Source organism: Molossus molossus, unplaced genomic scaffold (genome assembly GCF_014108415.1).
Source record: "Molossus molossus isolate mMolMol1 unplaced genomic scaffold, mMolMol1.p scaffold_m16_p_17, whole genome shotgun sequence".
NCBI lineage: Eukaryota > Metazoa > Chordata > Mammalia > Chiroptera > Molossidae > Molossus > Molossus molossus.
In genome coordinates, this window is record NW_023425352.1 from 31786521 (window position 1) to 31802633 (window position 16113).

The 16113-nt window shown below is 42.6% G+C and overlaps 1 protein-coding gene and 1 pseudogene across 1 annotated transcript in view; both read left to right on the forward strand.

Annotated features, from left to right (window-relative positions):
- HTR7 (5-hydroxytryptamine receptor 7) overlaps positions 1 to 16113 on the forward strand; it is a 75601-nt gene that overhangs the window by 7288 nt on the left and 52200 nt on the right. The gene's annotated exons all lie outside the window — the stretch shown is intronic.
- The window catches only part of LOC118632632, a 43113-nt pseudogene continuing 28951 nt past the window's right edge, over positions 1952 to 16113 (forward strand).

Below are 16113 nucleotides of genomic sequence, written 5' to 3' on the forward strand. Positions count from 1 at the left end.
GAGAAACTTGAAACCCCCAAATTTGAACAAATGCATATGTGTATCAATAGTAGACTGAATAAATATGTCGCGGTACATTCACACAATAGAACACTCAGTAATAGTTATCAAACCTGAGTGTCTATCAGAACTATCCAGAGAGCTTATTAAAACACAGGTCATTGGGCGCCAACACAAGAGTTTTGGGTTTAGTAAGTTTGGGGTGGAGCCATACAAATTCCCAAATGATTCTGATACTCCTGGTTTGGAGACATTAATTAGAGAACTGTACTATAAAGCAATGAAAATGAACAAATGATAGCTAAAACGAATCTCAAAAAGTAATTTAAACAATTTTTTATTATAAAAAATTTAAAACACATCTAAAAGTCAAGAGTATATCCCTGGCCTATGTGGCTCAGTTGGTTGGAGTGTCATCCTGTACACCAAGAGGTGGCGGTTTCGATTCCTGGTCAGGGCACAAACCCAGGTTGTGGGTTCTGTTCCCAACTGGGGTGTATGCTAGAGGCAACCAATCCATGTTTTCTCCCATGTCGATGTTTCACTCTCCCTCTTCATTCCTCTTTCTCAAATCAATACAAACTTGTCCTCAGTTAAGGATTAAAAAAATGGGGGGAGGGGTTAAGACTACTATAGTATAATGAACCGACTGTATCCATAGCCGAGCTTTAACAGTGATTAGTTTATGACCCATCTATTCAATGTACACTTTTTGCAACTCCTGCATTTTGGCAATATTTTAAATCAAATTTCAGACATCATGTCATTTCAGCCATAAATACTTTCAGGTCACAAACATAATGCTGAGCAGAAGAAGCAAAGAGGATAAAAGAACACACAATGTGTTTCTATTCATGTACAATTTGAAAACAGACAACATTGTTTAGAGACGCACGTAACGGAAAAGACAAAGAAAAGGAAGGAAATACATATGAGAATGAGGAGAGTGATTACTTCTCGGTGGGAAGCAGAGGGTTGTGATCAGAAAGGTGTGCTTCTGAGGCAGTGTAATGTTTCATCTTCTAACTGAGTGGTAGTTGCACGAGTATTCACTTGTTAACTTCCTGAAGCATCCATGTATATTGCAGGCCCTTTCCTGCATATGTATTTTGTTTTATAACAAAACAGACACAAGTATTTATTTGTTGACATCTTGTGAGGTGTATTTGGATGCGCATCAGACGTGTGATTAATCTGAGCAGATACAGTTGCTTACTGTTTTAATGCTCTCAGCAGCCATTCGTTTTTAGATTCATGTGTGAGGACGGGTCATCTTTGTGTTCTTCACGGTTACAGGAACTCATCTGGCTTATTTGCAAGGACCGTTGTCTTTAGTTCTGAGTGGTTTCTGGCCGAAGCCTTGCTTCCTCCTCGCCAGGTACTATGACTCATTTGCTTCGATGATCTGAGTCCTGCTCTTGGCTTTCGTTCTGCTGTGATCAGCAGTGCAGGGGCATTCTGGCTTCTCTGGGTCGCCTGCCGCTTTGAAGGAAGTCATCCTTGTTCATCTTTAAATTAATTTCCAGCTTGTAGATACACTTTAAGAGTTCAAAGAACCCTTTTCTAGCTTTGCGACGGGCAGGTGAGAGGGAGGAGAAGAAACAGGTCTTCTGCGCTGTCCTTCGGTGAGCTCACTTTTCCCACAATCTACTTCTGTTTTTTATGTTCAGTAACAGAAGTAACACATAGGGTGGAAATGCTAGTAGCTAACAGATGTTTAGTGCTTTATTGTTCACAGACCACTTTCCTGTATTTAAATATCCTTTGATCCTCCCTACAACCTTGTGAGGTGGGCATTATTATCCTCACTTGATGTAAGAGGCACTGGAGCAGGAAGTGACTTACCCAAGGACAGTTTGTATGGGTGGAACCTGTGTTCAGAGCCTGTTCAAATGTCATGTATGTATGTGTATGTGTATATATAGTTAATGAAAATAGTGAAAGTTTAGACATGGGCCACGATGAAGGAGACAACCCTGACATAGGTCTTAAAAGAAATGTTGAATTGGGCAATGGAAAGGCCAGAGAGTGTCCAGGTAAGGGGAACAGCAGGTGCCCCGGGTATGGAGGCAGTGAGTCAGTCTGTGAGTGAACTCACACACAGGGAGCAGGAAGGCATTCCAAGGGAGGTAAGAGCATCGGGAAAGCCCAAGTCCCTAAGACTTCAGCCCTGGTGGCGGATGCTGCTGGTCGCCTATCCCAGCCTGTACCCTCCCCTTCCTCCTTAGTTATAGGAATTCCTTTTTGTACCTGGGAGTAGCGCTGCCCAGAAAATATACTACGTTTCCTAGTCTCTCCTGCAGCTAGGTGTGGTCATGTTAATATATTTTGACTCAAGAGATGTTCGCAGTAGTATTGTGTTTTGGCTTCTTGGAAATTTTTTTTTTCATAACAATTGGTGTGTGCCCTCTTCCCTTTTTTTTTGTCTTGTTGCCTGGAACATGCGTGTGGCTCTGGCCGGCATCTTGGTTGAGAGATGGACAACCAGGGCCACACTTGGGAAGGACGACCAGAGCGCTGGAAGGGTAGCCTGGCTCCTGAGGATTGTGGCCACCACAAGGATTGCTGAACCCCGATGTCCTACTGACTGACGGACATCTGTCATATGCAGCCAAGCTCAGTCCCAACGGCTAGCCTCTGGGCCAGTTTCTTACCCCACTCGCTCATCTTTCCCACGATGTCCACGTATACTTCCTAAAACATCATCGTGAGGGAGTCGCTGTGTCTTTCTCCTTTGGAACCCTTCAGGAATAACAGCTGTCATTTCCGAGGGCTTTTTGTGCCTTATCAGTTCCTGGAGACTTTACACATGGCATCTCCTTCAATCTTCGTAACACTCCTGTAAGACTGTTTATTTAGTGTCTGTCACTGAGTGTCTTGCTGGCCAAAGGTGAACAAGACAGAGTGTGACTATTTTTAAACCCATTCTGTAGATGAGGCAACTGAGGAAACACACACCTTGTATGTGACAGGAACAGCAACCGAATCGAAAGCCCACGTGTGTCCCCTGATGTCACTGTAGCCATTGCGGGCGACATGAGGAGAAGAGTGTTAGGATGGAGCATTTGAGGTCCTTAATAATTTGACTGCAGCCTCCCTTACAGTCTCAATCTGACTAACTTCACCACAGACACCCTGCTTTTTAACAACATGTCAAAACAGAACTCATGTGCTTGCCTCCCAAACTGGTTCCTCTCCCAAGGTTCCCATACCAGTAAATGACACCAGCCTGCACATAGTTGCTTTGCTAACCATTTAGGTATCATCTTTGAAACTTCCCACCCATACCCTCACTCTCGCCAGCCTGACACCAAGTCCTGATAATTGCCCCTTCACTTTCTTTTCCCCCCTCTTCCTGGTACCAGCAGCTCATCCTAAGCCCTATCATCTTTTGTTTGGACCATTCAGAGTAGCTTCCCAGGCCTCTCCCTGTATCTTCCCCATGTGAATGCAGAATATTAATTCTAGCTGCACATTAGGGTCACCTGGGCAATTTAAAAAAATACCAATGCTTGGAGCCCACCTCTAGAGATCCTATTTGATTGGTCTGGGTGGGCTTGGGTCTCACTATGTTTGAAAATATCTCTCAAGTGATTCTAATGTATAGCCAGAGAAAGAACCTCTGAATTAGGGGGAGATTTTAAAAGTGCAAATATGATTCTATCTATGGTTCCCAAACTTACCTGCATACTAGGATCACCTAGGAATCTTCAGAGTTATGGCCCATACCTCGGCCGTCTACAAGCCCACGAATGCAGCTGGGGCTGGGACTCATGCATCGTGTTTTGGAAGCTCCCTAAATGCAGACAGGTTTGGGCACTACTGGATTATGGTTCTTGTGCCTCAAACTTTTTAATGGGTTAATGAATTCCTCTGCTCTTGGGATAAGAACCTTCACTTTTGATTGAACTAAAAGATTGTATAATCTGACTTTGCCTATTTCCCTAGACTGGGGGTTGGCAAACATTTTTCTGTAAGGGACTAGATTGTAAATATTTAAGGCTTGTGTGATCTGTGGTGTCTGTGGCACCTACTCACCTCTCTGCCATTGCAGCATGAAAGCAGCCTGGACAGTGTGGGGATGTTATGAGCATGGCTGTGTTCTAATAAAACTTTATTTGTGAATACTGAAATTTGAATTTCATATAATATTCACATCATTATTATTTCGAACTATGTTAAAATATATAATCCAGTATTTTTTTTTTTAATACTCACCTGAAGACATGTTTTGGTTGATTGTAGAAAGGAGAGGGAGGGAGGGAAGGAGGGAGGGGGAGGGAGGGAGGGATGGGAGGAGAGAGAGAGGGAGAGAGAGAGAGAGAGAGAGAAAGAGAGAGAAAGAAAGAGAAAGAAACAGTGATGTGAGAGAGAAACATCAATCGATTGCCTCCCCTAAGCACCCCGGCTGGGGAATGAACTGGAAACCTAGGTACGTGCCCTGACTGGGAATCAAACCCATAACCCCCTGGTGTACAGGATGATGCTCCAATTAACTGAGCCACCCGACTAGGACATGAAATTTATTTTTAGCTGGGGGGCTATACAGGAACAGGCAAGGGCCAGATTTGACCTGCTGGAGTTTGCTGACTTCTGCCCAGGATTTGATTCAATTCAATTATCTGTCTATACATCTACCTACCTGCCTACCTACCAACCAATCTATCTCCCTTCTCCTGCCACCCCTCCCCCGTATTCTGGAAACTGGTCTTTCTTCAGTTCCTTGACATTTTGCTGTTCAGGGCCTTTACAAATCCTTTCACCGCCTGAGCCTTTCTACCCCCAGCACACTTTTCTACCTCCTTGGCTGGTTAATTCTTATCCCTCTTCAGACAGGTCCTTAATTAGATGTTATTGTCTGATGAAAGTATTCCTAGAACCTTTAGACTATCTTAAAGTTTTATAACTCCTTGCATTTTTTTCTTCCCAGCACTCACCTCCGGTATTGATCCAGGTCACCCCCCATTCAGCTCATCTGTTAGCTTTTGGGTTAGGGTTAAGATGAGGTCATTACGAACATCAGGATCCATCTCATTCACAGGTTTAAGATAGGATCTGAGCATTGGGCCCTAACAGAGAGGCCTGGTGTGTGTGTGTGTGTGTGTGTGTGTGTGAGAGAGAGAGAGAGATGAATGGAGAGAGAGCTTGCATGTGTGAGCAAGCCAGAGGATGGTGGAGGTAAGATGTATTTAATAAGCAAATTATTATTGTTCTACTAGATATATAAGTACTATGGGGACACAAAGGGTGAATAAACACTAGCCCCATCTTCAAGAGATAATCTGTTGAGCATAAATAATTTTATTCTTATATCAGAAAATTTGGATCTTTAAAAAGTTAGGTTATACAAATTGCTTTGCAGTCAGCCCCTGTGTGATATGACCTTTCTTGAAGGAGTTTATGAGTCATTTAGCTTCTGGCTGCAAACAGTTGGATTGTTTGAGCACTTCCATCAATAAAAATCCAGGTACTCCGTGGTCTGTTTTTGAACAACCTTGCTCGAAGAATTCTTGTTAAGGACTGCTGCAAAATGATGGCTCCCAGGTCAGATCTGAGTGCTCCCTCTTCTGATGTTGTGTGTGGAAGTACAAGATGCCAGCCTCTGGGGCCTTTGGGGGAACAGTTCTAGTGCATCTATTTGGAGAGCTTCATCTTTGCTCATTTAGATGGTTTGCAGTCTCTCTTTCATCATGGCCCCTGTTCTGATTCAAATTCCTAAGCATCCTGTATTTCTGGGCATTCTGATATTCTCCACTCATTCAAAGAGATGCAGCTGGACAGCTCTCTTCCTTCAAAATGGTTCTTTCATTTGGAACATCAGGTGGAACCATCCACCTAAAGAGAGCATTTGTGGTTAAACATGGGGAGACTTACCCGGCCGGTGTGGCTCGGTGGTTGAGCATCAACCCAGGCACCAAGAGGTCACTGGTTCAGTTCCCGGTCAGGGCACATGCCCAGGTTGTGGGCCCGATCCCCAGTGGGGGGCATGCAGTAGGTGGCCAGTCGATGTTCTCTCTCATCGATGTTTCTATCTCTTTCTCCCTCTCCCTTCCTCTCTCTCTAAAATCAATAAAGAAAACAATTAAGCCCTGGCCGGTTTGGCTCAGCGGTTGGAGCGTCGGCCTGCGGTACAGAGAGACCCGGGTTCGGTTCCCGCTAAGGGCACGTACCTCGGTTGCAGTTTGTCCCCGGCCCTGGTTGGTCGTGCGGGTGGCAGCCACTCGATGTGTCCCTTCACATCGATGTTTCTCTCTCTCTCTCTCCCTCTCTCTCCCTCCCGCTCCATCTGAACAAAAAATGGAAAAATATCCTCGGGTGAGGATAAAAAAAAAAAAGAAAACAATTAAAAAAACACACACAAAAAAACATGGGGAAACTTAAATGACATACTCTAATCTACCTATAATGAATCTGTTTCAGCTGCCTGAATATTTCAGAATTATATTTTAGGGAAATGTACATTCTGTATGTTTGGTTTGAAAAAAATCTCTGATAATCGCAATAAATATGTTTCAGAATTCTTCCAGTTTGATAAATAGATTGCCTTGCGATTTCATACTTGGTGGTTTTCTGGATACTGCAGGCACCTACCACTATGGCTTCCTTTCTGGGTCACAAAAGTGATAGTCCTTTATTAGCAACTTTTAAATATATCAAAATTGCCTTTTCTTATTATGGGTGTTATAGGGATTCATCTGTTCACTTCTTCAACATCTATTGATTATTTAATCATCATTGGTTACTTTTCATATCCTAAACAAGGTAAATGAGGTCTTTTCTCTCTTGAATCTTATATTCTAGTAAGAAGAAACAGAGGAATTACACACACACACACACACACACACACACACACACACTCATTAGGAATAAGTGCCACAAGGAGAATTAAAATGGAGCAATGTGTTGGAGTGGGATGTCATGGAAGGCCTTTCTGAGGAGGTGGCGTATACATCAAGATGCAAATGAAATGATGGAGCTGATATGTGAAGATTAGGAGGACGATCATTCCAGGAAAATGGCAGCAGCTGATGTAAAGGCCTTGGGCCAATGTGATTGGAGCAGAAGGATCAAAGGAAAGCCTTGGGGAGATGAGAGTCGAGCATGGTCACACGTCATTTTGGGATTTGGGCCAGGTAAAGATTTCGGATTTATTCTGAGTGCAGTGGAACCATCGGAGAGTCTGCAGTGTAGGGTGACATGATCTGATTTATGGTTTTCATAGTTCATTGTGGTTACTTTGTGAAATGAAATGGAGAGGGGTGAGAGTGAGAGCTGGAAGACCACTTGGACGGCTTCTGCAGTAGTCAAGGGAAGAGACAAACGGGAGGAGTGAAGATGGAGGAAAGTGGAGGAATTCCAGCTGGGTCTTGGAGGTTCATTGGCAGGATTACTGATGGATTGGACGTGGGGAGTAAGGGACAGAGAAGAATAAAGAATGACTTGTGCTTTTGGCTCAAGCAACCCAGTAGATGGTGATGCTGTTTTATTGCCGTGGGAGGGGCAGTTGAACTGGTGTAAAATCAGGAGTTCTATTCTATTTTGAAGGACACATTTGATTACCAGTAAGTTTGATAGGTGTCTAGAGTTCCAGGCAGAAGTCAAGATTAGAGATACAAATTTGGGAGTCATTGTAGGTGATCTGTGAAGCCATCGGATGGACGATAAGAGATAGGAAAAGGGGTCTGGATATCAAGCCGTATGGAGGTAAAATATTTAGAGGTCATGAGAAGAGGAGGAGATAACAAAGTTTAAAGAGGGATAATCAGTGAAATATGAGAAAAACCTGGAGAGTGTGCCATCTTGGAAATTAAGGGAAATGTGTTTTGACAAAGATAAAATCAACTGTGTCAAATGCTGTGGTTAGATAGCGCTAGAAAAATGACCAAGTTGGTCAGATGACTTTGAATTCGCTGGTGATCTTGGGAAGAAGCAGTGGAATGGAAGCCCAGGTGGAGTGAGGTGAAGAGAGAGAGGAAAGAAGTAGAGACAGTGACTAGAAACAGCTCTTTCAGAACTTTTGCTGATAGTGACTCCCCTAGAAGTCAGGAAACCTAGATTCCAGCCCTGTGTCTGCTGCATTGGACCCTAATGATAACTATTTATGTACACGTCTTAAATTTTATTAGGATGGGCAAGAACTTTGGCCTCATTTTTCACTTCTACTTCCTAGCACTTAACAAAGTTCCTGGCACACAGTAGGTACTAACCATATTAGTGGAACGAATGAATGGATGAGTGAATGAATATTTTACTTAAGTAAGAAGCACTTTAGGCTTCAAACTGTGTCTGATTAACCTTCTACAGGATCACAGACACCAGCCAGGATGCAAAAAACGTTCCCGAACAAATGAATGAATCTGGTAAATTTGGGACGGGCGGGATCTTCTTCTGATATTCTTCCCTGGACTTGCAGTTGGCCAGCGAGAATATCAGTTTCCAGGAAAGAGAACAGAGTGCAGAAAGGTAGAGATTAGACCTGGAGATGTGAACTAGTTCAGGTTCCTTCCAGTTTTAACATTCTCTGATTCTGTTTGTCTGGTAATTTAAGGGGGCAATGACATCTGGCATGCCAAACCTGGAACTTCTGGGCAGTTAAGAATGGGTGTGGCCCTGGCCGGTTTGGCTCAGCGGTTAGGGCGTCGGCCTGTGGTCCCGAGAGACCAGGGTTCGGTTCCCGCTAAGGGCACGTACCTCGGTTGCAGTTTGTCCCCGGCCCTGGTCGGTTGTGTGGGTGGCAGCCACTCGATGTGTCCCTTTCACATCGATGTTTCTCTCTCTCTCTCTCTTCCTCGCTCTCCCTCCCACTCTACCTGAACAAAAAATGTCCTCGGGTGAGGATAAAAAAAAAAAAAGAATGGGTGTGGACTGATATGCACACCAAGGTCAGCCCCTATCCTATTACTACTGTACAGAATACTTCAGGGTGCTGCTATCATGCTCCTAGGTGAACCTCTAAGGTCTAGATCTGTTATTTGGTTTTCATCTTTAAAAAAGATACATGCTCTACCAGGAATAGACCATATTTTTCATTCACTTCTCTATGAAGCTTGAGAGTTAAGACACCAGCTCTGAAAACAGACACATCCAAGTTTAATTCCAGGTTTTGACCCTGGAAACCTGATCAAACTCTCTAAGCTTTTCTTCATTTGTAAAATGGGGATAATAGAACCTATTGCTTGGGGCTGTTGGGAAGGTTCAGTGAGATGGTCTGAATGCAGCCCAGGGTCTGACTGATACACGGTAACATTTAATCCTTTGTTGGGCATTTGTTTATCAAAATTTTCTTGGGGAGTTGTTAGTAATTTTTTGAATTGCCTTCTTTGTTCTTCATTCTGATCTGAAGGCCTCCTTTTTATGACTTTCTAGGGTTCCCACATCAGAGGTTTTTACTGAAGCTACACATTAAATGAATTTGTTTGAAGAGTTATTACCTTAGACAAGATGAAATTAATAGCTTTCAGTGGAAAAATTGTTCATTTTGAAAATAGGACTCTACACACGGAAAATAAAATCAAATCTAAATAAAATAAAAATCAATCATCACATAATGCCATTTGAAAAATATAATTTAGAAAAAGGAAACTTAGATTCTTCTCAAAAGGCTATATTTTTGGCCTGTCTTTTTATGACTACATAATCCTATTTTTAGAAAATGTGGGGGACTTTGCTGTTCTCAATAGATACACTTCCTGTAGGGTCACCCTGAACTGACACACTGTCCCTTGACTGGAAGTCACTGCTCCTCTCAAGGTGGCCCTTGCCACATGCATGACTCTTTCCTTCTGGGCCCTGTAACTTTCTCCCTCCCTCCTTTCTCCCTCTAGTTATGCAGTTATTCCCCCTCCCTTCCTCATAAATACCCCTTGCCTTCAGCTCCTCATGGGAACCCTGTTGGAGCTGCTGCTTGAATCAGTGCTTTCTGAGTTGCTGTTGCCTCTCATGTTGGTCTTTTATTTTTAGGTTAACAGCTGTAACATCATTTCAGTCTCTTGGAGCCTCGGTTTCCACCTTGTCAGGGTGGGTTGATAATACCTTCCTCATAGGCTACTTTGGCGATTAAATAAAAAAAATAAAAATGTATATGCAAAAGTGCTTATTCTTTTTTTGTAAGTTGTAGAGATTATTTCCTTTACTGTAGGGGTGGGATGTTACAACTGCCCTTTGAGTCAGCAGACTTGTTCTGTGGGGCCTCTGCTAATATTCGGTCATGTGCTGTACTAGTTCAGATGCTTAGGATCTTCTCCTGGGATCTGTAAACTCCTGGGTAGTTCTTATGATCCTAAAGATATAACTCAAGGACATTCTCAGGAGCTCCATTTCCTACACGGGATATTCCCATCGTGTGCGCTGGGAGTCCCGGCAGCCTCTAGGTCCTGGCTCCAGGCAGTAGCGGTGATCTGAATGTATGTTCATTTCCTCTTCCCATCAAGACTTTCCCCCTCAACATCTCTTTCAATGTGTTAGGGTCCTTCCTCCCCCAACTTTGCCCCCCAACTCCCCCCGACAACATAAACAAAATCTAAAAGCTGTCACTCTTTTAAGATGCCCTGGAACAACGGAAAGGATCTTAATTACCGTATTATACAGAACAATTTATTTCCCTTCAGCCTCTATTTCTCTTACCAGATTAGCCTAGAGTCTTCTCTTTCGGACCAGGGTCACCCTGAGCAAAAGAAAGAACCACCCACCCCGAAGGTGAATTCTGCACTTTCTCAGAATGCAGAAGCAGCAGGAATATTTCTCCCTTTTTTAAAAAACGGCAGATTTTTCTTCCTGATACATGTCGATGTGGTTATGATGGATAAAATGCAAATTTACTCAAGAGCATTTAAGCCATCATAGTAACTTGTGGTCATTCTGTATTTTTTTTCAATCAACTGATACTAAAAGTACCACTACTAGTAAGTGTGGGTTTGAAGAATATTTTGACATTTAAAAATGGTCGTTTTTGAAGAAGGATGAGAATCCCCGGGACGTACCTTTTAGCTTGGGAGATGCTGCCTGAACTCCACCCCTCCTCAGAACTAGTGGTAGCTAGCAGGTGCCAGTCTGAACGTGGTTCTTGGCCTGGGGCCTGGAATGGTATTTAGGGTTTTCGTTTTAGTTTGATGCACTGAGGAATAAGGTTTAACTAAAGCTGTTGTCTAGGGCAAATGTGAACTCAGAAACTCAGTCAAGAGGATAGCTGGGTATGGGTAGACTCTAGGAGTAGAAACTAGATATCAGGTTAAGCCTTTCTGGGGTAATTGGGGTTGTAATGATTAATTATCCACAAATCAGTGGATTTGTGGGAAAGGTTAAAGGAGAATGGGGTATGCTGTTCAAACCCAAGGTCCCAAACCTAGAAGGTTCCTAGGAGGTCCTCAGCCCTAGGCTTCTCTGTGAACAGAGAGGCAGTGTTAGTGGTAAGGGAGTAGGAGAGATTTTCTGGGAAGGGGTGCAGACAAACACAATGGTTCATATCCATGTGGTTCCACAATATAATGGTTGTGAAAACACATTTCCATGATGGTTTTTATTTCATCTTTTTGTTGCTTAATAGCTTTAGTGAAGTGTAATTTACATACCATAAAAATCACTCACTGTAAGTATATAGATCAGTGAATTGGAGTGAATTTATAGAGTTGTGTATGTATCACCACAATTCAGTTCTGGAACATCCCCAATATTTCCTGTGCCCTTTAGTCTATAGCCATTCCTATCCTTTAGTCCCAAGCAACCAGCTGTCTTCTTTGTGTCTCTATAGATTTGTCCCTGTTGGAAATTGAATATATATAGAATCATACAATATGTGGTCTTTTGTATCTTGCTTCTTTTACTTGGCATATTTTTGAGGTTCATCCCTATTGTGGTATGTATCAGTACATTGCTTTTAAATTTTATTTTTATTGATTTATTTTTATCCTCACCTGAGGACATTTTTCCACTTTCTGTTCAGACAGAGTGGGAGGGAGAGAGAGGAAGAGAGAGAGAGAAACATCAACGTGAAAGGGACACATCGAGTGGCTGCCAACCAGGGCCGGGGACAAACTGCAACTGAACTACGTGCCCTTAGCAGGAACCAAACCCGGGTCTCTCTGGACCGCAGGCCGATGCTTTAACCACTGAGCCAAACTGGCTAGGGTATATTTTATTTTTTTAAATATGGTTTTGATTTTTTTAGAGAGTGGAAGGGAGAGGGAAAGAGGGAGAAAAGCATCAATGTGAGAGAGAAACATTGATCAGTTGCCTCCAGGACACACTGCAACCCCAGGGACCAAACTGGAAACCTGGGCGTGTGCACTGACCAGAGATCCAACTGGGCAACCTTTGGTGCACTGGACGATACTCAACGAACTGAGCCCCACTGGCCAGGGCTATGAGTAGATTTAATTATTGAATTGTAGGAGTTCTTTATATATTCTAGATACAAGTCCTTCAACAGGTATATGTTTTGCAGATATTTTCTCTTATCCATAATCTGTTTTTAGTAGTGTGTGAATTATTTTATCCATTTATTGTGGGCAAATATTTATTAGCACTCAGTATGGGACGGGTACTGTTCAACACACTGGGAATAAAGAGCTAACAAAGAAACCAAGTCCTTGCTCTCTTAGAACCATGGATCTAGTGGAGTCAAACAACACATACATTTTTTAAAAAACGTAGTGGGAAGTATATTCCTGCTCTGCAGCAAAATAAAACATGGAAAGGTGAGGCAGACAAGAGCTAGTTTAAATAGAGTGGTTTGGGCATTCTCCCTGGTATGAGGACAATTTAACAAAGCTGAATGAAGTTAGGATGTAAGCTGTGTGACTAAATGCAAAGGGTCTCATTTATCATCTTTACAAATCATGACCGAGAGTGTTTCCACACTCCAAATTTCAGTGCTCTGAGGCAAAGCCCTAGGTCATGAACACCAGGGATGATATTAAAAATATTTAATGGCTACCCCTGACCACCGTGGGTGTGGATGTCGTAGGGCTAGATGGAGGAGAGGTAGGGGCGCCTCAGGGAACTTGGGGGAGTGGCTGTTTACCAGCTAGTATGGAAGTATTATAGTGTTTTAACAACTGATAAAGTCATACCAATGTTTACATATGTGGTATGAGGGAAATAGGAGTTGAATCGGGAGAATTCCAGAGGTGTCCGTGTGGAAGCACCAAGGAGAAACCAACCTAGTGTCTCCCCAGTGATTAGCAGGGCTTTTAGGGATCCTGATCTGACGCAGGCAGGCGCTGAGGCTCAGCAAGGCTGAAGTTATTTCTCTGGAGCGTTAGCTCGCAACCTGGGACCCTGTGAGAATATAACCTGGGGATCTCTCAAAAAGTACCTACTGTTTACTTGGCCACAGTCCAGGTCAATTAAATCAGAATATGTGCAGCTAGAGTTTTAAAAGCCTCCAGGTGATTCTGATGACATCTACATTTCCGAACCCAAAATTGCTTTGGGCAGGACTGTGCCCAGTCCTGAAGGAGCGACATAAAATGCAGACACCATGTTAGATTTCGCAAACAGCCTCTGGTGCTGCTTGAGGAAAAGTGGGGAGAAACAGCCACATCAGCTCCCAGTTTTGAGCACTCTTTACAGCATGTGACCTTATGTAACTCATTCACCGTCCAGGGAGACTTCATTTCCTTTTCTTTTATTACAATTATTTTTATTAATTTGTTTTTGTTACAGATGTTTCTCCTTTTCCCCCCATTGACACCCTCCTCCCCATCCCCCCACCCCATCCCCAGCTTTGTTGTTTCATTTCCTTTTCACATGAGAGAAAACTGAGGCTCAGAATGATTACAGTTGTGGGGAGAAAGAAAGTTTCCCTCAACCCTTCTGTGTTCTTGAGGCTGATCTAATAGGTCTGCATGAGACAGAGTAACAAGGAAATAATAAACTTTAATGACAGATGTATGTTTGGGAAACCCATATACATGAGTAGGTCAGAGACTGCATCCATGAGAGGTTCAGACAGAAAGGTAAAATGAAGTATATACATGTGGTGTTCTGAGCTCAAGATGAGGTACGACACCTTGTGGCTTTAGAGTGTAGGAAGGTCATCTGCAGGATAAGAGCAGATGTTTAGTAATTAGCAGATTGCCCTGCTCTATAGACAGGTCATAAAGTTATTTCTGGTAGGAACTCTTATTATGAGCAAGACCCCACATTTTAATTCTTTAAGGAAGAGGTCAAAGTGCCTCATGATCCCACAGGGTCTTGATTGCCTTCAGCTCATGCCAAAGCTCATGCCTATCCACATGCCAAAGTGGCGCATGTCGGGGAGACATGTTTGGAACCCTTTCAGCTCTGCCTTCTCAGGAAGTGTCACATTCTGGAGTTGAGTCGATCAATCATTCCATTCCTCATTAAACCAGCTTCAGTCTTGAGCTTGGGTCAGTTCAGTGAACCGACTGTGTCTCGTTTTAGGAGGTGGTGATGTGAGTGCATTCCCGAAGTCAGTCCCGTGGTGCAAGCAATCGGGTATTCATGACCAGGCTTCTCTATAGAAACAATCATACTTAGACCACTTTTGCAAATTTTCTTAGACATTAAAGCAATTAGCCATCACATTACATTAATTCCTCTTGATCACATGAACTTATGCAACCAGTAAAGCCAGGTAGAATGAAAGTGTTATATTTACTTCTGATAACTGAAGACATGTTTATTTAACCAAACCAAACTCAAACAAGCTTTATTGTAAAATATTTCCTAGATAACATGATCCTGAAAAGCATTTGGGTTAGTTTCTGTTATATTTTTGAGAATTTTTATATAAATGTGCACTTGTTTGAGCCAATTCAATAGAGCTCTGTTTACAAATTAGCAATTCCATTCAGAGGTAGAAAATAACAAAATACCACACAACACACATAAACGTGTTCTAAAATTACTGCCATGAGATGGGTTATAAATTAAATTTATACAGCCCAGCCAGTGTGGCTCAGTGATTGAGTGTCGACTCATGCACCAAGAGATTGCCATTTCAATTCCCGGTCAGGGCACATGCCCAGGTTGTGGGCCAAATCCCCAGAAGGGGGCATGCAGGAGGCAGCTGATAGATGTTCTCTCTCATCGATGTTTCTCTCTCTCTCTCTCTCTCTCTCTCTCTCTCTCTCTCTCTCCCTCCCTCCCTCCCTTTCTCTCTCTCTAAAAGCCATTAAAGAAAAAAAAATTAAGTTAATACACTCAGATGGGTAAGGCTTTTCCTTATCAATATTTGTGGAGAAGACACTTGATCTTAAGGAAGCAAGGGTGTTTTTACAGCCATTTGTATTTTAAAAAGAACTTCTCTTTTTTTTCAATGTTAGAAATTGGGGATGGTAAAGATAGGTGGGCTTGAAACTGCTTTTAGAACTGCAGTTCTGGTTTTGTTTGCAAAGACTGGTAAAATAAGGAAAATTACTCTTAATTACCAAAGAATTGGGTTGTAATTTTAGTGACATCATAGGTGGATCCACCCATCAACCACATTATTTCTAATTTGCTTCTTTCCCTCTGGGCACATGGTTTTAGTTTAGCTTAGGGGAGGGGGACTTAAAACATTCCTATCAGGCTCTGAATCTCAGGTTCCAATTTGTCCAAATTTCTGATCATCGTTATTAAATCCTTTTCAATATCTTTTCACGTGTCAGCCAAGACCAATAGTAAAATCTTTCTGGCAGTATTAAACAATTCCACGGACTACAGAAGGTGCAAAAGTTACCAACTTCCAGAGTCATTCCTTCTAATAGCCAAGAGAAAGAGCTGACAGCTTGCAGAAAGCCAGGCCAAAGCCTTAGGACACAGGTAACAGCTAATCCTGGGAGGAAAAGGATCAACAACCAACTGGTCTAAATTTGGGAAGGAAGGGATTGCTTCTCTCACTGAGTTTAGGAGGTGATCCATTTATAAAAAGATCCTGTTTGGGTTTAAGGAATTCTCTAGTTATGGCCCTTAGATTGGCCTTAGACCAAGGAGTGAAAGATACCTAAGGAGGATTGCCTATAAGGGGTAATGTCAGTCATCTTTCTCTTATTCTAGGTGCCTTTTATCTCTTTAATTTTTCATGAGCTTATTGCAACAAATCTTTCAATGAAGCTATTTGAGAGTTTTTGAAGTCTAATGGAGGTTCTTGCATACTAATTAAAAATAGGT